This window comes from Amblyomma americanum, chromosome 1, assembly GCF_052857255.1.
Source record: "Amblyomma americanum isolate KBUSLIRL-KWMA chromosome 1, ASM5285725v1, whole genome shotgun sequence".
NCBI classification, from domain to species: Eukaryota; Metazoa; Arthropoda; class Arachnida; order Ixodida; family Ixodidae; genus Amblyomma; species Amblyomma americanum.
Genome location: NC_135497.1, coordinates 247,974,086 through 247,996,153, shown reverse-complemented (window position 1 = coordinate 247,996,153; position 22,068 = coordinate 247,974,086). Strand labels below are relative to the sequence as shown.

General features: G+C 52.9%; 1 long non-coding RNA gene across 1 annotated transcript in view; it reads left to right on the top strand.

The window, feature by feature from the left end:
• Positions 1-21,147, top strand: part of LOC144096435 (uncharacterized) — a 166,226-nt gene extending 145,079 nt beyond the window's left edge. Inside the window, exon 3 of the long non-coding RNA XR_013306782.1 lies at positions 19,655-21,147. This is a non-coding gene — a long non-coding RNA (uncharacterized LOC144096435). The remainder of the gene's footprint in view (positions 1-19,654) is intronic.
• Positions 21,148-22,068: the final 921 nt, after the last annotated feature.

The following is a 22,068-nucleotide window of genomic DNA, read 5'->3' as shown; positions in this document are numbered from 1 at the left end:
GTCCTCCTCCACGTACAGCCGCCTACCTCCTTCTTTTTTTTTTTTACACTACCGTGCAAAATGGGAAGCGTCGCGCCGCCTGAATTTTAACAGTGTCTGAGAGCGTGTCTCGAATTGCGTATGAAGGGCACGCTCACAGAAAGAGACACCCTCCACAGGCTTAACGGTGTATCAGTAGCATTCAACTCTGACCTGCCGCGTGTGACTTTTGATACGAGCGCTGTGTTTGTGCTGGCATGGAAGGGTTGATGCGCTTCGCTGGGACGCATCTCATGAGTCCTCGCAGTGTTTCATACGTGTGTGTACCCTTCCTTCCTTCCTTCCTTCCTTTTTTTTTGGGGGGGGGGGGGATCCTTCTTCAGCGGACGAGATAAAATCTTCCGCTATTACAAGCGTACATGCGCGCATTAGGAAAATGCACGCAAGCGTGTACAGGCTGCGCGTTTCTCAAATGCGCGCCGAATTTCCGGCGCCCGGTCTACTTCAAAGGCCCCTTTGAATAGTCGCGGCCAGTACGATACTGATATGTCTTTTTATTATTTGTTTTTCATATTTTTTATTATTGACAGTAAATTATAGATGCGGCGTATGTAGATTGCGTGAGCTGAAGCTATTCCGGCTCTGAACCAGCATGGCTATAAAAACCTCTCATTTGTATCTTGGGCTCGGACATGCAATGCCTCGCTGTGCGGATGTCTACGAAGATACCGCGCTCTTTTTTTCTTTTGTATGGAATAATGCAGCATGTATCTCGTGTTATATAGGTTTATTGCCTCTCGTGATACGCTCTCGCTTTCCTGGTTTTGCGTGTGAAATGTTGCCTGACGTATTTTAAGATGGATTTTCTTTGTTAGCTGCTCAAAACGGGAAGCCTAATGGCCTTGCCTGAACCTTGTTATTGGATATTTTTAAATGTTTTGGCTCATATAAATCGCAAACTCAAAGTGAAAGAACGGATCTCAGCTTGTTCACTTGAGTGGAAGAGCTTAGACGCTTTATTTTGGTGTGGAAGACAGTCGACTTAAATTTAAGACCCCGAAAATCATTATTGCAGCGACAGTTTTCTTTTCCAGCGGGCGCTGATTGAGGTCATACCTTGACCGCTTACTAATTTATACAGGGCGCGTTAAGGACGTGCTCGGCACTCTTTTCGAGCAGTTATATTGTGCACACACGTCCTTGATGGCTCCGAACATCTGCGCCACTTGTGAAGGAGCCGAGAAAAAACTGCTCGTGGCCGCGAACCCGGACACTGACACGGCCTTTCTTCTGGGCATTCATATTGGTTTTTTATTTCCCCAACATCATTCGCGACGAGCGCTTTAGAATGAAATGGGAATAACAAAGAGAAACTAATCTAATTCCGCAGAGCGTGCGTGCCCTATAGCTGGCCGAAGAGAGATAGAGAGGGGGGGGGGGGGGGGGGCAGACAGATTCGTTGCCGGGCGCCGCGAACAACAAAGCGGTGGCAACAGAAGCGCTCTCCTTCTTCGCTGATGATCTCCGCCGCATGTGCCGGGCCTCGGTTCCCGGAAAGGAGCGCGCATTTCTCTTCGGCGAGACCGGCGGGGCTGATTCAAACGCGGTGCCGAATCCTGCAGCCTCGGGAGCAACAGCGTCCTCCTCTTCTATCGCTGCTTGCGGCGACGACCACGTGAGGAGTCGGTGCGTCTTGGCGGCGGCAGCGTTCCGTGGGACCCGCGGCGATCGGACTCTGCGCGTTTACGACCTGCCCCCCCCCCCCCCCCCCCCCCCCTCCCCACCTCCCGCCTCTCCCGAAACCGCCCCTATAGAGATGTTCGGCGGCGGCAAAAGTAATGCGCTCACCCTTGACCGCGACGCTCAGTGCGTGTTTTCTCCCGGGCGTCCGGAGCTGCCCGCGTCATAAAATAAGGCCGCTCTCGGAGCCACTGCGACTACGCGGGCCACAGATCGCTCCTGCCGCCGCCGCCGCTAGAGCGAAGTGCACCGCCGGTAGAGCCGGAGGCCGTTGCTCGCTTTCCTTCTGTGACTTTTATTTATTTCGAACCCTGCACCCTCTCCCACGACTTTATTTTCCTTCCCTCACGTCCGTGTACATGGGGCTATGCTCTCACCCCCCCCCCCCCCCCCCCCCCCCCCAGTTGTTTACGGCTGTCGTTGAGGCCCCCTCGATTGACCCGTATATTCTACGCGCCCCTGTCAGAACATGACGGCGACACGTGTTCCGGCGGCCGTCGCTCGCCCGGGCTACCTCTACTACCGGGGTATGCGAATTTTAAGGAAGCCGGGCTCCGAGGAAGAAGCACGAGAAATCCCCTTCCTGACGTGTTTATTGACTTAGGCCGGCGAGTGCGCGGCGCTGTTCTCCGTTGCGTGGCAGCAGAAACCGGGTGCCGGCCACCGGCGGACAACAAGCAGTGGTGGCTCCTCGTCGTCGTCGTAGTTGGGATTCCAGCCGTCGCCGCTTCCGTGATGGACGAGTGGCCCCGTTTCCTTCCCAGAAAGGAAAAATAAAAAAAAGTGGAAGGGGGGAGGGGGATACGTGAGAGGAGCTCGCTAAGAGGTCGTAGCATGGTGTGGTGGTCCGTTTCCGGAGCTTGCCAGGTTGTATGAAGACATTTTTTTCGTCGATGCTTCACCACCAATGCTTAGGTGGGCTGCCCATGCATCGCATACGGGCTCCCCAAACGTGACTTTGGGCGTGCCCTGAAAGCTGTTGTGTTGCCCACCCACCCGCCGCGGTGGCTCAGTGGTTAGGGCGCTCGACTACTGATCCGGAGTTCCCCGGTTCGAACCCGACCGTGGCGGCTGCGTTTTTATGGAGGCAAAACGCTAAGGCGCCCGTGTGCTGTGCGATGTCAGTGCACGTTAAAGATCCCCAGGTGGTCGAAATTATTCCGGAGCCCTCCACTACGGCACCTCCTTCTTCCTTTCTTCTTTCACTCCCTCCCTTATCCCTTCCCTAACGGCGCGGTTCAGGTGTCCAACGATATATGAGACAGATACTGCGCCATTTCCTTTCCCCAAAAAAACCAATTATAATATATATAATTGCCCACCCTGAACAGGTGTTTAACTGCAGACTGTTTTGTTCTGTACGTCATCCACATTGTTTCTAGCAGCCGCTCTCAGCATTACTTGCTTTCGCTGCACGGATCTGCTGGGAGGCGCAGAAACACGGGAGTCTCCACGAGTAAAAAAATCTCTCAAGGTGTGTATACATGCGGCAGATTTCATGCTGCAGAAACTCTTATAGAGAGTTTGAACCCAGAGCGCTCTATCAGAGCTTGTTAGGCCAATTTAAAATTCCCCCCCCCCCCCCCTCCCCAACAAACTTTGTAAATTTGATTACAACCATCACATTTGGTCACGCAGGTTCCCGAGCGTTTGCTATATTCTCTCTGCTGAAAAATAAAATAATAATGGCGGTAAAAGGGAGGCAGCTTCAGCCATCCGCGCAGCTCCACGGGGACGTCAGGCGTGCCGGTGTATATATATCTATTGAACGTGCGCACACGGCAGCAGCAGCAGACATGCGTCGTGATTTGCCTCAGGTTTGTTCTCCGCTTCAAATCGTAGATCAACAACGGCCGGCCCACCCTGCACACACCCCTGTAAAAAAAAAAAAGCAGGAGCAGCCCTACGTTTCCGCGTGAAACCGCAGCACGACCGCCGCGGAGACGGAAGCGTAGACGGAGAGAGGCCCGAAAGCATAGGCGTAAAAGGCAAAGCAGAGAAGACCCAATGTAATGACCAAGATATAAACAAAGAGACGCGCGCGTGCAGCGCCGCCGCTTCCACATTTCACGTGATTTACGCGGATTTCGGCTCCGCTCGAGGTGCACGACCGGGCGCGTATGACGGCTTAATTGCAGTCACGCCCAGTCCCGTCGCGCGGGACCGCATTTAATGTTCGAGGCCGTGCACATGCGGACGCGTCTTTCTGCCTGGCGATCTCCCCCCCTACATGGTATTTCACTCGCGGTAATTATCAGCCGAAACGAAGCCGTCGCACTTTGACCACAGGGCTGACAAAACGACCCTTGCCCACACACCCTGTGTGTCACCGCAGGAGGTAAGATGTGCGCGAAGAAAGAAAGAAAGAAAGAAAGAGAGAGAGAAAGAAAGAAGGAGAGAGAGAGAGAAAGAAAGAAGGAAAGAAAGAAAGAAAGAGAGAAAGCAAGAAAGAAGGAAAGAAAGAAAGAAAGAAAGAGAGAAAGAAAGAAGGAAAGAAAGAAAGAAAGAAAGAAGGAAAGAAGGAAAGAAAGAGAGAAAGAAAGAAGGAAAGAAAGAAAGAGAGAAAGCAAGAAAGAAGGAAAGAAAGAAAGAAAGAAAGAAAGAAAGAAAGAAAGAGAGAATTTCCACGTTCGTTTCAATTAGTGAGGCACATCTTAACGTTCACATACGTCTCGCTCGGTCGAGACGCCGAGTGTGATTGGCAGCGTCACGGAAGTCGTTGCAAAAGCCATGAGCTTGCCCTGGCGTTAACCTATTGCCTTGTTTTCAAGAGTTCAACGTGGTCTCGCCTGGCGTGCCTTCATTTGGCCTTCATGTTGCATAGATTGGCGAAACAAACGGGAAAGCGTGGCAGGAACCAGCGAGATAATTTCATTTCTCGTTTAAACACTTGGTGTGTGAAAGGCACTGCTAGCTTTTTCGTGCGTTGCCTGAAGAATAAAACATTATAGTGGCCACACTTTCAGATGTGCGCACAGATAATGGCTGTACAAAGCGCACTGCCTTTGGAAAAGTGTTTTTGTAAAACGGTGAATCTCACTTACTTGAGATCTGTAGTATGTGCGGTTTAGCGCCTGCTCCTGGGCTGTGAGAAGTGCCGTAGTGGAGCGTGGCTTGGAATTAATTTGACCACCTGCACAGAGGCTTCTTTTGTATTTCACCCTCATCAAGATGCCCTGGAGTAGCATGCCAGGCTGATAACCAGGCAGAGCTCTCCTGTTCTATTAAAGTCCTTCTCCTTCTCATCATCAAGATGCGGTCACCATGCTCTGCAGCAGAGCGACATGGCCCTTGTGTCACTGAGGTGCGCGGTAAACAACCTAATGCAGCGATACCATGGGGCGCCGCGCACTTCGCGACTCTATCCGGCGCAACAGAAGGGGACGAGATTAAAACGTAAGCGCGTGCTCAGTGACCTGCGGGTTCCGCGTGGCTGCCGACACCTCGAGCTACAGATGGGAGAACACTAGACTGCTCGCTCGCACAGGGCGACGAACACGCATCGGGACAGCAGCGCGCAGTTTTCGCCCCTTTTGTACGTGATGATGACATGACAGGTCTTTTCAAGCCGACGTCGCGTGTCCAATCCCAGCTCAGGGGATGCATGGGCAGCACTGAACGGGCGAGCAGGGAGGGTTTCACACCCACCGCCGTCCCCGTGCCCTCCGGTATTTTTCTCCCTTCTGCCCCAACTCTGCAAGGAAGTCCGGGCTTACCCTTTCGTTTCACTAAAAACTTCGGCTTCTTCTCTTCTTTCTTTTCGCTCTATATATACCTTTTTTTTTCTGTTCTTTCCACTGTGTCCTGCGAAAAGCCGGAGTGTTGTGCCGGCATCCTTTCTCGAGAGATGTTGCAAACCGATAAGCTGACGCCATTGGTGGGAGCTCCCCCGCGGGGGAAAGTGATCGTTAGTTGCCACCGGAGCGTTCTTTATCTGCCATTCGAGCCGGACATCAATCTGGCGTCCTGGACGGTGAGCGCTTATGAAGACGCAGTTCGGACACCGGGCAAGGGCCTGCCGCCGCCGTCAAAGGCGGCTGCCACAATGGGAACCACCGCGGCTCTGCGCGACGACACCAAAACTCAAAGCGTCCCGGTAGGGGGTGGCGAGTATACGCTCCCCACTAGTTCACTGTAACACGCGCGCACAGGCGAACGCATGCCCGCACGACCAGCAGCCTCGAGTTCCTCTCCACCGCGGGGTCATTGTGAGCGAGCGTCCTGTCCTGAAAAGGAGAAGAAAAATGCAAAACTTGCACATTGTAAGCCTTGACCACTGTGTAAAGCTCACTCCCGCAAGCGCCTGCGGGGATCCTTTACGGACCCGCGGGAACGTGGCCTTGAGTTTTCCGAAGAGTACAAACGAGCAAACGAAACGATGAAGTGGCACGGGCGCGAGGCGGACGGAGAAACGCTCAGGTAATGAACTGGCGCACGCTGTTCGATACTTTTGTAGCGCCCTAGCCAGTTCTCCGGGCCGTATTTATGAGGCTGAAGCGGCATCGATCACGTCACGGCCGCGTCGGTTGGAAGCTCCTGCTTCTTGAACTGCAACGGCTTGGCAGTTTAAGCCGCGGCTTCGTGCCTGGTGGCGCCGACTGTCCGCTGCATTTTAGCCGGATGGCGACCTTGGACTAGCCCCTGTCGTGTCGGACAGCAACTGAGCGGCGACGCACGCATTTCATGGCAGTTTTAACTTATAGAGCGTGTACTTAAGTGCGTGCACCACAGCGTCTATGTTGATCGTCTGCATTGAAAATACGAGCATGTTTTCAATTAAAGAGAACATGATTTGGTCAATTTCGGCTGTTCAATAGTTTCAACAAGAGCTCACTTCGATTAATTGAAAACCGATGATCGCGGGGTAGAAACTGTCTTTAAACCACACGAAATGATGACGTAATGGTAAACGTTTAATTACATCGCAACCTCCCTGACACGCTCACAGAAATGCTCGGAGAGCTCCCTTTCCCAGCCTTGCTTGGTTCGGCATATGTAATACTAGCTGAAAAACATTGAATACAGGCAGATGCCCACGCACACAGGCGAGCAAGTGAATGCTCTCTGGGCGTCATAATCGCTCCTCTCTTTGCCAGAAATCGTTTAAAACTGATGAAAGGAAGGCGATGACATAGGGTCACAGTGGCAGCAAAGGGCCTTTTTCTCGGGTGAAAGCATTCGAACTGCGCGGGAAGAACGAGTCTCATTGCACGCAGCTTAGCGCACGGGCGTCGAACCGGGTTCCGCTAATGCCAGAGTACGCACTCGCCCACTTGCTGTGCCCGGAAGTGGAGTCGGCCAGGCCTACACGCCGCACGGGCCGCGGTCATCCCGTTCGGCGGGCGTCCAGGGGCCGACGGGACGCTTAGGCCGGCCGCAGTCTCGGAATAAAAAGCCCCGGGCTCTACCTGGACAGGAGCAGCGCGGGCGCACAAAGTCAATCAGGCGTTCCCCGGCCAGGTTAGTGCGGCGTGGCCGGAGCGCGTGTGATTGATTTGCAATCAGAGGAGCTCTGATGTGGGCGAAAACGGGCCCGCATCAGCGTCACATCGAATCACGGGCGCGTCAGAGCAGCAGCGCCTCTATTGGATTACCGCAGTGCCGGCCAGATTAGCGCCTCGGCCGGCGGGCACGTCCGATCCCCCGGAGAGATATCGCAGGTGCCAACCGCCGCTCCTCCTCGCTCGCCTGCCGAGGACAATGGAGGCGACGGACAAAGGCAGAAGAGCGCGCCATGCTCGCTCGCATGAGGGCCGCCGCCGCACGTGACGCGGCCGTAGTTGTGCATGCGCGCCCGCGGATCGAGCGCTACGCTGGGCCCGCCCTTCCAGCGTTTTGGCCGCCGGTGAACGCGTATGACCGAAGTTGCGGCGGCGCACGAATCGGTTGCTGACTGGAAAGATGAGTGTGACGGGCATTCCATGTCCACCCCCCCCCCCCCCACCCCCCGCTTTTTTTTAGGGGGTTAGGGGGGTGAGGTGGGGGGGTGGGGGGGGAAGCGACGCCGCTAGGTAGGCGCGTTCATTTCTGTTGTTAATGCGTTATTGCTGCCGGCCGTCAAGCTCGCACCAGCGAAAAAAAAAAGTGTTTGTGGTAAAATCGGTCGCCTTGGTCTTTCCTGGGTAGGTGTCGGCAGGCATGATTGTTCCTTTTAACAATTAGCGAAGTTGCTGATTTAACGCCTCATGAATAACAAAAGTTTACCTGAATCTGATCTCGCATTTTAACGGTACCCGCCGCGGTGGCTCAGTGGTTAGGGCGCTCGACTACTGATCCGGAGTTCCCGGGTTCGAACCCGACCACGGCGGCTGCGTTTTTATGGAGGAAAAACGCTAAGGCGCCCGTGTGCTGTGCGATGTCAGTGCACGTTAAAGATCCCCAGGTGGTCGAAATTATTCCGGAGCCCTCCACTACGGCACCTCTTCTTCCTTTCCTCCCTCACTCCCTCCCTTATCCCTTCCCTTACGGCGCGGTTCAGGTGTCCAACGATATATGAGACAGATACTGCGCCATTTCCTTTCCTCAAAAAACCAATTATTATTTTTAACGGGTCAGGGTTCATCGGTCTAAAGCTACGCTCTCTCCCTCCTCCCAGTCTGCTCTGAAGGATGGAACGTCACATGCTCTGACGTCGGCGCTCTGACATGTTCTGTCGTGCACCCCAGAGAGCTTTTCGAGGCCGTTCCGTATTCCTCCGACTTGCTGTTGACCATTGATGCGCGGCCCATGCGCACCGGCCGGCACGTTTCCATGAAACAAAAGGGGGCACGTGACTCGGTCTGCCACTTTCATCGAGCCTGTCCAAATGGCAGTCACCATGGCGACCGGTGCAACTGGCATTGCGTGGCACCATAAGTAAGGCGAGGGGCTGGGCCTCTCGCGCAAAGCGGAAATGGGCCTTCCGCGGAGCGCACCCTTCCGCCGCCATGAGTTCGGACATCCCCGTACCGTGTTTTCCTCCGTTCAACTTGCACGCGCCGAGCTTGGCGCCATGGAACCCAATGAGCCCCGCTGGCAAAGCAGCCGGCTTGGGGAGAAGCATATGGAAGTTTAAAGGTGTTGTACCTGGAAGAGTGGGTCAGTGAACAAACGCGAGTTAATGATGTCGTTGTGAAATCAATAGACTTTTGTAGTAGGGTGGCCCTATCGGTCAGGGGCATAGGGGGGAATAACGGTTCTGCGATTGCGCTCTGGCGTCCCGCTATTCCCCTATGCCCTTAACCGATAGGACCACCCTATTCTAAACGTCCCTAACAACGGCACGTAATGGGAAGGCAAGATAAGATAACCAATGGTTCATCAGTGTAACGGGATGTATTCCAAGACCAGACAAGACCAGACAAGATCGGCACAAAGCTAGGTAGGCGGATGACATCAGGAATGTGAAGTTTGCGCGTATCCTTAAGGTAGCCGCAGCTGGCACAGGACAGGGTTAATTGTAGGGGTGTGAGAGATGCCTTTGCCCTGCATTGGCGTAGTTACGTTAATGACGATAACGACCTTGAATCTGTCTTCAGTGATATTAATAATAAAATGTTACCCTATTAGAGTGGCGCCCAGCTTTAATGATGGTCGAAAAATAGTTGGCCTTTTTTTCATCTTGAAAGTGTAATTCAGCATCGGGTTGTATCCGAGGGCACTTTCAAACAGGGTGCCATAGCATGACAACATGAATCGCCGCTCTGGAATGCACTCTGCTTTTGTACACACCTCGGGAACTTTGCCCTTAACGATTGTCACGATAATATCCCGTTTCTCAATGCGACTGAATTCAGAGGCGCATTCGTCATCCGCTGACATTCCCACTGCCCGCTTCGTCCCAGTCTCCAGCGCGCTTTGCGGTTTTGTGAACATCCTGCAATGCGCCTTCCTATTGTTTATACGGCAGATTAAGAACTCATGCTTCTATAGACTTTTGTGAAGACGAGAAGCTCGCACATGAGAGCTCACAGGATAAACTTAGAGAGAGAAGAAAAAAACTTTTAGTGACGGTGAAGTCAAAAATATCTGAAGTGCACTGCAGCGATTTGCAGTCTCTATCAAGGCGACGGTGTCGGAATAGCGCGCGTTGTGTTTCTCACCCTTCAGTTTCTTCGTATTTCCAGTTTATAGCTGGCGCACTAACTCATTTGGTTTTTTTCAGCATGACCGTAAAGGCAGCTATCATTCCTCCGCACAGCATAAATACTCGGCACCTTTTACAGGGCTAGCTGTTAAACACTTACAGAAATGCACATTGAGTTTCCACTGACCGCTTATTGAGTCCTTGCAGTGTCTAAACAGTTAAATATACTGAAATTTTATTGAGCTCTTTTTCTAAAGATGTCAAAACGCTCTCTACTTGCCTGTGTTCTCACGGAGCAATGGCCCCAACGGACACGTTCGCACTGTGCTCTGACCTCAGCCCGTTGTGCTCTATGCGGTGCGGGCTGGGCAATTCTTCATTTTTTTTTTCTGCCCGCACTAATTTATGTCCTCTGATCTCCCTTTACTCTTACCTCTTTCTTCCTCTCCCTTCATCCCCCTCTCCAGATGCAGTTATACCAAATCGGGCACTGCCTCGTTAACCTCCCTGTTTTTCCATTATTCTCCCTCTTTATTGATGCGAGTCAACAGGAAGCCATTAGCCCACTAGTCAATTAAATATTGGTTAATTTCATTCGGCAGTAATTTTCTTGGGGCTTATCACTCTCATGGAACGCTCGGCAAAAAGTTGATCATTAGTGTCTGAGGTCGTACGTTTAAAAAATATGTAACATTCACTTGAAGCAATAAAACATTGTTGGAACGAGAAAAAAAGAACGTTACAAGTAGAATTATATGTCAAGCATCGATGTCAACAACTGCGTTTAGTTTTTTTTTTCAACTGTTCATGCAGCATGGACTTCAACTAACATAACTTCGCAGTTTAACCTTTTGTTTTGTGACAACCAGAGATCGTGTCAATGTTGCCGAAATCTTATCGAAAAATGTGTTTATTAATTCACCACAAATACTAGACATAGATAGTACACCCTTCGTAGCGCGTATAAAGCACGTGCACGTGCATAGGTTTGAGGCAAGAGAATGTACGTGTGCAGCATGTTTGTGCTGTGTTGAAATGCCGTCTTCACGACCTTGCTGGTATACTTGCTCCTTCCTAAGTGCTGGCAGAGGGAGTTTGCTCTATATTTGGCGGTTCTGGCGTTGTTATGGCAACGGAATATTACTTCAATATTTCTACGAAAGTTACGCATATGTTCTTGATTTCGTTGAAAGCTTAAAAGCATGCATTTAGAATCTGTATGTAATGTTTCATAAAGGTTAGAATGCATGGCAGCCAGTTTACTTTATTAATTTTTACTCCAAAATAATTTTACAAGGTTTTCGGAACGTTTGGGCACCGAGGTGCACGATTTGGGTCAATTAAATTTCAGTTGAAATGCGGTGGCGAATTTCTTATGTAAACTCAATAGAAATAAGTAATTTAGGATTCTGTTTGTTCTCATTAGGTTGTATTGTGGAAAGTCAAATGCTTTCCACCTTACGCACCGCAGCCATTTTTGTAAAGGTTTAGTGGAATATGTGGCGATTTCCCGTTGTCCGAAAACGTGGCCTTTCATGACATCAGCATCACGTGGTCTCTGGCTCGTGGCGCGTGTCACTGCTGGCAACCGTAATTGCCTGGATTTAGTCGACTAAAAGGCGTCTAAACTCGACGGGGCAGAGCGGAATAGTGTCAGTGTGGGCCTCCCCGCTGTAGATCGGACCTCGCGGCGTCTTCCTGCGTGTGCGCGCTAAATGGCGGAACATGCGGTAAGCACGCGTGCAGCCCGCAGACGAATGAGATCACTCCTCGCTTCCCGACCCGATTTCCATAAGGTTGCCTCGGCATGCAGGAGCCGCGGAGCAAACGCGAGCTGAAGGGACGCGCGCGCGGGAATCCGAAACCAAACCCACTTTAGAGAGAGAGAGAGCCCATGGACAAGCGACAGATGGCCGTGGCAGATTGGTCCGGCGCATGCTTTGCTCCAAACTTGGGGCTTCGCCTCTGCAGCTGATGAGGCGCGTCGTCGCGCGCACTGACTCTTCGTGTGGAGGGAGCACCCCGTTCGCCTCTGCTCGGCTCTGCCACTCCGGGGCGTTGCGTTAAAGAAAGGGCGAACTTCTGAAACCATGCGTGTCCACTGAGTCGTATAATAAGTTCGGACGCAGTTTGTCGCTAGAACCCAAAATGGAGCATTGTTTCCTAATCTGTAGCTGTACGTAACGAGTTCCGTTACCAGTCGACAAAGTTGTGTCGTTAGCTTAGCTGAAGTGCAGACTGAGCAAGTGGAGAGCGCCACACGTCGTTACAGCGGCTCGAGGGAAATACATGCGGACGAACGAAACATGAAGGAAACAGCCTCACGTCGCAGTTATCGCCCTAATGTATACGGTACAGCTGTGTAATGTGCTGGCTAGAGAGCGCACAGGCTTTGATCAATACAACGTTTACCCGTAACAGCAGTAGCAGCAAATGTAACGGTACTTCCGTGAGAGCTTCTCGTGCGAGCTCGCTATACTATGCGCACATTTTCCGCCTGCCACTTTTACGTTGCTTTCGAGCAAGCCCCCGCAGTACGCCGCTCTTATCACTGACTGAAATCATGCAATAAGCTGAAAAGGAAAACGAAAGTTCGGATCGGGCTTGCACTCCCCACCACCTGCAGGCCGTGAATATTCACGAGAGAGAGAGGCTCTATCTTTTTGCCCCGTTAGAACTAGGCACGTTATGCTCAGCGAAGATGCGTTTCTCTAAGGGGAGCAGCGCAAACACATCTGCCACGAATGCCGCAGCCTTCGACAGATTTTCGTAACGACATTTCGAAAGTCGTTCCACACGCCGCATGCACGATCCCTGTCGTCTCTGCAGCCCTGTTTATGAGTATCCTTCAGTTTCGTGACAGCCACCTGCAGCATTCTGAAGACTATCGTATTTCCCCTGGTAGACAGCTTATCATGACCGTTTGTATATGACTTCGCCTGGAACCTTTTTCTCGGGTTCGGCTCTCTATCTTTCTTTTTGGCCTGCCATTCCTTCCCTACATCTTTTTTTTTTTTTGCCTTCACTCTCTCTCTCTCGTCTTTCTTCTTTCCCGTCGTCCTCGCAGGCGACATGACGTCCCGCGTCTGAGCAGTAGGTATGCACGCCGCTCGGCGCTGCAGCGCTGGGCCTCGTGTCTCTCCGACGGCCGGGACCGATTTATGTCGGCGTGTTTTATTCGCCTCTCGCGTCTCCCTCGACTCGGTCGGTGCCCGACGACGTCGAGCGATGCCATATTTCAGCGGGGCCGTGCTCTGCGGCGCAGCTATCAAATGTCACCGGGGCTTAAAAACTTCCCCACCAGCGCTGGCTCGACACGCGGGACTCGCTGCCTCCCCCCCCCCCCCTCAACCCAACCCCTCTTCCCCCTTTCTCTGAGAAGGGCACAGGCTGCGCGGGGGGGGGGGGGGGGGGGCGAGGCGGGATCTGGGCGGGCTTGCAGCAGCTGGTAACTCAATGCCGCGCGTGCTGAAGCTGGCGGCTGCCCCCCCCCCCCTCCCCCCCCCCCCCCCCCCGTCTCTCTGTCCTCCCACGCGTCTCTTTGATCTTCTTCTTGCGCAGCGCGAGCGAGTCCGAATCGCGATCGAACATGTATCGGCGCCGGCGACTTTGCAAGTCCAGAGAAGCTAACTCGCCGCGAGGCTCCGTTCCTGCGTCCCTGTGTTTGTAGACCGGTGCCGCTTCTTGCTGCCAACGGCTCTCGGAAGTTGATTTTTTCAATCGATCTTTTCTTCTTCTCTTTTTCCTCCGTACGTTTTCTCAAACTGAGCCAATGCCGGCACCCGGCGTGGAGCATCATTTTTTTTATTTCGAAACGATGCTTGGCAGGGATCTTCTTTCAAACCTTGCTTAGAATGCCGCATCTTTCATCGGAGCCGCGGCTGCTTGCGATGTGTATTTCAAGTTACTGTCGCGGCTTTCCCGCTGCAAGTGTAGAGGACGTCACGGCGCTAAAGCACGTTGTTCAATATGCTGATACTCTCCGTATCATTTCACTGCGACGCGCGCGCAGGTACTCGGCTTCCTGTCTGAGAATAAAAAAATAAAAGAAAAACAGCCGTCAAAGGTAAGGGGGGAGGGGAGTACCGCCGCATAAGAAAAAAAAAGTACGATGCAGGTGACAGCCAGGACAAGCAGCCCAGCGAATCAGACACCAACCCTCCTCTCCATCTTTCACCCCCATCACCAATAGCTCCGAAGCCATCTGCAGATTGCTCGGGGCGCCGCACGACCTCGCCTCGCCGCTCTAAACGGCCGTGCGCGGCCCCCTTCTTAACCTCTGCACCGCCCCCTCGCTCAGCCTTTGCGGCAAAAAAGAAAGCGGCGCGGGGCTTCCGGGAGGCGGCCGATCGGCGCGCGAACCCTGCGGTTGTTGCGGTCGCGACCGGGGCCGCCCCGAGCGGCCGTCTAATTGTCGGTCGGCCGAAGCCGCTCGGGACGAATCGCTCCTCTCGGCGACGCTTCTCACGTAGTACAGCCTCCCCGGTGGCCGCCGCCGCTCGAGTCGCCGGCGTCAGTGATCCTGTCGGCGCTCGACACTCGGCAGGAGCCTCACGTCGCGGGCCGCTGTCCGATCCAGTTAGTGGCTTCAAGTTTCGACAGATGGGCCGCCCGCGCTGTTCCTCGCTCTACAGTCTAGCTTCTGCCTCATTTCTTTTTCTTTTTTTATTTTTTAAAGAAACGACTCTGCCCATCGGCTCGACCTTCTTGGCTTCCCGCGCTGGCCGCCTCCGGTCACTGGCTATTTTTCGCTGGAACGTTGTAGCTCTTGTGCTGCGTTTCTCCGGACGGTACAGTTTCTTTAAAGCACACCGTGCGAGCCGCTGAGCGGGGTGCTCGTTACGTGCGAGCAGCTCGCCTGGAAACGTACAGCGCGAACGTGTCTGCCTCTTCCTCGTCGCGGACAGACACTCACGCGCGGCCACCGAGTTCCCCTCGCCTCGGGGCGCCAGCGCTTTCTCCAGTTGCGGCGCATTGCTTCGCCCGATCGCTCTTCGCGTCGTAGGCGCGTCTACTCCGTGCAGCGTTTCTTTTACTGCCGGTAGCACCCTGGAATTTCAACAGGAGCATCTGCGGCACACAGCGAGTGGTAAAAACCAACTGGAAGGCCAGCGAGCGACGATTACGTACACGGACAGCTCGGACAGCATTGCGTGTCGGCATTTCCGCGCGCTCTCACTGACCAGTGACGCTGTGCAGGCCAGTTGCGGACCTCAAGGCAGAACGCAGCACAAAAGCCTTCTTGGCTTCGACATTGGGCGACTAAACATCTTTTTTATTCTTGCGATTTGCCGCACGTAGGAGACGGGTGTGGAATCAGGTTTGCGATTACCTGCGATATTTTTAGTTACGCGAGCCTTGAAGCCAGTAATGTACCGACGTGGAGTGAAGTATTATTTTCGTGCGATACTGGTGAATGCTATCGTGATCTACCTACAGCCGTTCGTATATGGCAATGATATGGCTCTCAACGAGGGCATGGCTGGCTAAGTAATGTCTCTCATTCTCAGAAAATAATTCTGACACTCACACGAGACGCATGTTGGTAAAGTATTAATTTATTCACTCAAGAAACGTCGTTCCTTAGGTTTATGCACCCAGGAAGCATTTGCGAGCTCACAATCGCTGCACGATATATTGCCAACTGATTTCGCAATTTTCACACTGGCCGTGTTCCTTCTCAGAGACATTGAAACGGATAACTTATTTTACTGTTAAGAGTTGTCTGCCAACGACGACTGAGTAAATATTTGAACATAGCTGCACCTCGAAACGCTGCCGCCAGACATGTTCTTGAAGCTCGCTAATAATCACACATGGTTACCTTGTTACGGTAACAATTACGATGGGCTGTCAGCTACGGCCAACGTCGTTTCTAAAAAGGAAAGTGTCACGTGCGTTTGCAGCTGAATGTAGATATTCAGCAAGCATAGACCCCCCCCCCCCCCCCCCCTAGTCGTATACACTGATATACATTCGTATACAACTGTGTCTTGAAAGATTCCAGCAGCTATAAATACCGTGAGCGGAGCAAGATTATAATAATCAATAATAATTGGTTTTGGGGGAAAGGAAATGGCGCAGTATCTGTCTCATATATCGTTGGACACCTGAACCGCGCCGTAAGGGAAGGGAGAAAGGAGGGAGTGAAAGAAGAAAGGAAGAAAGAGGTGCCGTAGTGGAGGGCTCCGGAATAATTTCGACCATCTGGGGATCTTTAACGTGCACTGACATCGCACAGCACACGGCGCCTTAGCGTTTTGCCTCCATAACAACGCAGCCGCCGCGGTCGGGTTCGAACCCGGGAACTCCGGATCAGTAGTCGAGCGCCCTAACCACTGAGCCACCGCGGCGGGGGCGGAGTAAGATAGATTTCGCGGAATCATGACGTAGACAAGTTGTGTTATGTTGCCTTGGAAAGCCTGTCTGCTAGCTGCGTGAAACCTTGATTACCTTCGCGAATTATGCGCGCTGAGTATTGATCCGGACTTACCGCGGCAGCTGCGCATACTATACTGCTGAGATATTATGCTGAAGAATGGATTTTATTAGCTGCTTTGTTCGCGTTCCCTTCATTTTCGCAAGACTACATTTGCGCATCGCTAGCTTCGAGTTCGGGCGCGCACTCGGACGTTGCCTGCCGAATCGAGCGAAGACGCTGCGCGTGCAGCGTGGTGCAACAGTGTTACGTAACACAATGTAGCGGCCGCTTTGATTTATTCGCGTACCTTGAGCAAACACCTAAAGGAGGTTGGCATCGGGCGTGATTTACCGCCGCCGCGTACGTGCGTTGCTCCGTTTTATTAACTCATAAATTTAGCTTGGCGTGCGCCCTCTCGGTAGGCGCCTGTGCATATTATTCAACTTGCCAAAGTGGCTGCCCCCGAGGCCGCTCTCTCTGCCGGAGTCCCTGACTCCTGACGCTGTCTGGCTTGTGTGTGTTCTTGCGAAGCCCCTGAAAGCCCGAGGAAGAGTGTAGGCAACGGGGTGGTGGAATTGTGCAGTTGCTGCGCTGTGAATCCTTGCGTTATTGATAGCAATCTGCGTTCCATATGATATGTTTCCAGCGTTGCACTAATGATTTACTGAAATGAGCAACAGTGGACATATTTATATTCGCTCAGCAACGAAGCGATCAGGAAGAAAAAAATGGACGTGAAATCGCCTCTTGAGACAAAAAGTTATATTTATTTTCGTACGAGTCTGTGTTAACGACAATGAACACGGCGACATCGTCTTAGCCACGCAGAACGGATTGTCGCAACTTTTTCATTTCTTTTTCTCCGCAAGCAGATGCGCTCTCACTTCGTTGTCGACACACTCGCCGCGCAGAGTGATTTATCTCCGACCGCCAAGACCGTGTGGATGCCAGAAAACGGGGACGCCCCCCCACGGGCTGCCTTTATACAGGTGGTGCTGGAAGCGCAGAGCCACGTCCAGATGCGGAACTCTCAGTCAGCGCACGCAATCGCCTCCGCCTCGCGAGGTCAACCTGCGCTCCTCAACCTTCGAGGTGCGCGGCCGAAGGCGGGGAAGTCATCCCAGCAGGTCGGACTCGCGATCTCGTCGTCAGAGCAACGAGGGGTGCTCGGATATTTTCATAAGCGCGCAGCCGGGTATTGACACTCGAGATATCTGCGCGCGCGGCGGATATATGGGCGCGCCGAGAGGACTCCGATGTTTATACGTGTGCCGCGCGAAAGGAGAAAAAATACAGAAAGGGGGAAAAAAAGGCAAGAAGTAGCGAAGCAGGAGGCAGCTCCGTCCACGGCGCCCATGCGGCAACAGCGGCGGCGACGTTCGTGGCGGGGGCGACATGCTCGCAGGCGCGAGTCCTTTTTCGAGTCTATATTTAGGGGTATGGCCGGGCCACAGATCGCAGGACGTCCCGCAGTCGCCATCGGTGGCGGTCCCATGGTGGCGGCCTCCTTCGGTGGCGCGACTTTTGCCAATTTCGAGGCCCCCCGAAGAAGTCACCCCTCCCTCCCCTTCAAGGGCTCCCACGGACCCGAGAAGGAGCGGGCGCCTAGCCGGGACCCAACACGTCGGATTCCAGTCGGGCCCGCATTTCTCAGGGCGCGTAATAAACGACCGCCGGCGCCCCGTCTCGTGTTATCCGCGGATAAGACAGGGCTCGACGAGTGAGCCTCCCCCCCCCCTCCCCCCCTCCCCCCCCCCCCCCCCCCCCCCCTGCCAAGAAGCGCGCGAAGCGCGGCGTTGAAAAAAAGGAGGAAAAGAACAGAGGAGGAAAGAAGAACAAGAAGAATGGCCAAAATTAAGAGACACGAAAGCGGCGAAATGCATTCAAAACTGCGGGAGCCGCTGCGCGAAGGGCTTCCGGCCGAAGGAAAAAAAGGGGTGCATGACGATCGCCCACGATGTTCCCCTATCGCGCAACTGTGTACGCGCGGAGGTCTTGTCACGCGCAGCGGACAGCTCGAGGCTCGGTGATTAGCTCGTAAATTGAGCGAGACCTCGGGCGACCTCTCTCGTGTTTATCTCGGCATGCTAATCAAAGTGGATAGCCCGAGTGACACTCGAAATCATCGACGCGAGGGAAAACACGAGCGGCTCAAAGCGAACGCGATGCCCTCCATTACTATGTATCCGCAGCTTGGCCAGCTTTTATCTTCGCGCGTGTGCGTGGCTGAACCTTTCGTGCTGCAGCGCGGTGCGTCTGCGTCATTCGCTTGTGCCGCTGGGAATCTTGAGCCACGAGGCTGGATCATGGCTGCTATGCTGGACTTATTTTCCACACGGCGGCGTCGCTTACAGCCGTGCTTCAAAACGGCATGCGCTCTGCATTAACGCCTTAGCTTGCCAAACTGCATCCACGAAATTAGGGACTGATGAGGGAAAACCTTAAGGCTTCGCCTGGTTCCCCAGTGGTTCATGAAATGTTGGTTGCAACGACAACAACGGTATACCTGTTTTCATTTATGACCCAATCTACATCTGTCTGCGTCCAAACGGCTTGCTTGGCTATTCCTTTTTTTTTCTTTTTGGACGTAGTCATTTCGTGTGGTCTAGTATCATAATGGAAAACACCCGAAGTCACTTACCTAGCCAAAGAAAGGATATGATTGACGTTTCGGAGCCCATAACGGACTTCTAGCTCACAGAGAAACGGACTACCAATTGGCGTCTATTTAAAGTCAAAAGATAAGCATTTAATGAGGAAATTCTCGAGGCGACTGAAAGAGCACCAGCGTTACGTCACGCAGTGTAAAGAAGCATCAAACACTCTTAGCCAAACATGATCATGGGCACAGACACCCGACTGCATCTCCTATAGGACGCCACCGTTATCGTGGCATAAGGAAATCAATTTTACAACGCTGCTTCCACGAGTCGCTGCTAATCGTAATGTCATTTGTGAAGAATAGGAATCCATATGGAGTCCTATACGTCTAATTTTTTTTTAAATTTTAGTCTGTCGAAAACTGAAATTATCCTTTTCCACATATCTTCTTTTTCCGGCTGAAAAGTCCTCTCTTCATCTGATATTTTCGTTGAAGAGGAAGAAAGCGTCCGGTCTGCGTCCTTGGTCGTGCGTTCGATGGGGAATGCGTGATTGGGGGCAGCAGACGATTCGCCAGAGCGTGTATGCGTGTCTGTGTAGCTGCGCTGTCCAAGAACAAGAAGCATCCATTCTGTTCAGTGTGCTAAAGCTCGAACCTTATCAGCTCGCGCGTGTTTCTCATGGGAGAGTTTTGATGCGTGGGTGTGCTTGGGCGAACGCCTCAACTCTGCGGGGATTGCCTCACTGACGAGCGGAGTTGATTTACATGCATTGGCGACTATACATACCGTGTCTGCTCGTTCTCTCTGCCCGCAGCAGTTTCCTTGAAATCATTCTCTTTTCTTCAGGTGTGCTCGTGAAATGGAGGGTCGCCGCCGGTGACCTGAGGCGAGGCTGACGCGAGCGAACGGGACAGCGATGGCGGCGCCGCAGCGGTGGCCACTGCGGCTGCTCTCACTCTGCGGCTGGGCCCTGCTGCTGCCAGCCCGGCCGGCCCTGGCCTTCGACTGGGGTAAGCGTGCCGGCCGGCGCTAAGCCTATGCGGACTGCGCGCGCCCCGCAAGAGGCGAGTGGGAGAAACATGTGAGCGCACGACGCCGCGCATGTTTCTCCCCGGCTTTTCGCGGATTCCTTTCCAGATCTCACCGCGGCTTGTCTTCGCTTTTCTTGACGGGTGATGTACAGGTGCAAACAATATTGAAGGGAACAGTAATTTCGCTCAAAAGAAGGACATCTGTTTCTACTTCTGCATCAGACTGGAAAAAAGTTTTTAAGGGGTCATTCATTTACGGGAAAGCTTGTCAGAAATAGAAAAATGCAGCAGGCACGTTTATCATCCATACTGCGGGAGTAATCGTGCGTTGCGTGCTAATACAGCTCTTCCTTTCGTAACGCATGTACTTGCACAGCCTTTGTCAAAAGTGTAGAGGCTCCAGGGGGGTTTTCCCCCAACCCGCATAGTGGGGCTCTTGTTTCCTCCGTGGAAGCTCTAATCTTTGTGTATGGGTGAGGATGAAAATTCATCTCACCTTCAGGAGATTTGTAGCGCCGGGGATGCATAACGAGACACAGGGCGTGGCCCAGAAGCAAATCCCCTGGGTTGCAAACTTTTGACAAAGGGTGTGCGTCTTTTCAATACCAGTGGCAGCCAGGACATAATAGTTGGCTAAAAACGGGCTCGTGGAGAGAGCTGCTGCTGGATCAGCCGATGTGAGGCGCTTACCCAGATAGCAGGTCTACACAGGAGTGCGAAAACCATTTGTGCATTGGTGTTTATTTCCTTTTCAGTGAAGATTGGCTCTCCTTTATTAAGTAAAGGTGAAGGCTTTCATGTACATCAAAGACCACAGACAGTCATCTCCAGCATGGACCATTCGCATGAGGGTCAGGGCACGAAAACAGTGTCACGCAGCTTTTAATGATAACAGCGAAAAAAGAACAGAGAAACACGCACCTTAGCAACAAAAGGGACTTCACGAGCGCTGACTTGCAACTGGAAATTAATTCACGGCACGAAACAATACAGGCGTATACATACTCTCGCTCTCGACGAAGTCATACTGAGCTAGGCCACTTCGCTGGACGCTATCCAAAAAAGCCACCTCATGTTCATGCAGACTAATCGGAGCTTGTCCATAGAAATTACACTACCTTTCTTTTTATGATATACTTCGATCAGTGTATATGAACGATTTGATTCTGTACACTGCTGGAGCCTGTGTGTGTCCGTTTTTTTTTTTTTTCCAAGTTGCCGTGAGGTAGCAAGCCCAACCTTCCGTCCTGTCAACCAACTTTTCCCTGCTGCGTAACGCCAAATTCTTGGGAAGTTGCCGCTATCCATAAAAAAATATATACCGCACGTGGCGCTATTGCTTTGACAGGTGGTGCTTTGCGGACGCCTTTGACAGGCGACATGGCGCTTTGTCCGTGCTCTGCACTGCTGACTCCTGCTATACTAGTTTTGCACAGTGCAAGCAATGGCGGCGTAACGACAGCACGTTTGTTTCGTTACGCGGCGTCATTCTCAGCTAGAAGCCAGGCGCCCGTCGCCATTGTGGATTTCTCGCGCATGAGCAAAGAAGAGCCACATGAACCTTCGCATACACTCGTTAGGAAGCCTCCTGTGTGTTTGCACTAAGCTCACAGTGATGGTTATTTTACTTAAGACTTGGTTATTCGCAGTGGAGGCTGACCTTCTACGCGTTCGTTCTCGCAACTTGAAGCCACCCCGACTCGGCAGCGGCGGAAGAAGTGCGCAACACCGGCTGTCTCGGAGCATTGCGCGCGGTGTACGATTTCATACTCGGGAGGGCGCGGGCGCAGCCGCGCAGTCTGCTGCGCCTTAGTCACGGCGGAGATTACAACAATATGCATGCGACTCGGGCCGGCTCCGGAAACTTGATCTCAGCTAATTGTATAAGCAGTGCATGCCCCGTCGTCGTTCATGTGGCTTGGCCCTCCGCCCTCCCCTTATCCGCCCTCTGTCAGTGCGTCATTTTGTTATCGTCCGTTAGCATCGAGAAGCGATCATGAGCAGCGGCAGTGGGCTGATGTTTGCGCCGCGTCTGCTGTCGCGGGGGACGGTGCGACGCCTCGCTTCTCGGAAGGCCCCACGATAGGATCGCTCCAGGGGGGTGCCATCAAGACACATGGGATTCGCCTTTTTGGACATCGGGCTCCTTCCCGTGAGAAAGCAGCGCGTCGAGTGCCGCTGGCCACGGCGTATACGGGGAAACAACGCGCCCCGACGGCGTCGCCAATA